We start from the raw sequence: 1,120 nt of genomic DNA on the forward strand, positions 1-1,120 counted from the left end.
GCACATAACAACAACAACAACAAGATGTGACTAAAGAGTGAATAAGTAAAATGGAGGAGTCGTCAGAGGAAATAATCCAGAATATAGCAGAGAGAGATAAAGAGTTGGAAGCTATGAAAAGGAAGTTACAGAATGGATGAAAGAATATGAGATTTTATCCTAGACACATTGTAATAAAACTACTCCAACCTTCACTCATAAAGGGAAAGTTACCAGGTAGAAAAGACAGATTACTTAAAGAATTTGCCATCCACCAGACAAAAGGCAGACTTCTCATCATCAGTAATACATGCCAGGAAAAGAAAAAAGAAAACTATCTCCAAGGCATGGAGCAAAATTGTGTAAGTAAATATCTCACTAATGTAAGCTATGCAAAAAAACATAAAAATAATTAATAATGAAAACCTGCAGAAAATATGCTCAAATATTAAGAGTTTATGCTGGTTGGTGAAATTAAAAGTGACTGATACTTTTATCTTAATATTTCTGTATTAGTCACATGTACTACAATAAACATGATTTAATTGTGTAATACAAATAAGTATTAAAAAAACAATAATGTGTGTTGAAAGAATAGGAAGACCAGATCTGTGTCTGTTCAAATGAAGCCCATCCTTTTATGCTTAGCTCCAAGGACACTGTATGCATGAGCTCTACCCTTTGTTCCTTTACTTCAGCAGGACTGACCTATCAAACAAGCAGAGGAGGCCCAGTTCTGAGGGTCCTGGCATTTCTAAGGCCCATGAAAATTTTTGAATTCTTTTAAAATGAAAGAAAAAGATGAGTCAGAATTGACTTGATGGAAATTAATAGCAACAATAATAATAATGAATCCAGCCTGAATTAAATTCACCTTTATAACAACATAATGGTAAAATATTATATATAAATATATTTTATATATATATACATATATATATATATATATATAATATAGGAGCTGTGGTGGCATAATGCTTAAGACGTTTGATTGCTATTCAGAAGGCTGGCGGTTCAAACCCACCAGCCACTCCTCAGAAGGAAGGTTGGGTAATCTACTTCCATAGAGATACCACCTTGGAAAACCAAGGAGAGGTGGCTCTATAGCAGTAATTTTGGTTTTTACATCATATATATATAT

Source organism: Orycteropus afer, unplaced genomic scaffold, assembly GCF_000298275.1.
Source record: "Orycteropus afer afer isolate SDZICR_OR568_19922 unplaced genomic scaffold, OryAfe1.0 scaffold00218, whole genome shotgun sequence".
NCBI lineage: Eukaryota > Metazoa > Chordata > Mammalia > Tubulidentata > Orycteropodidae > Orycteropus > Orycteropus afer.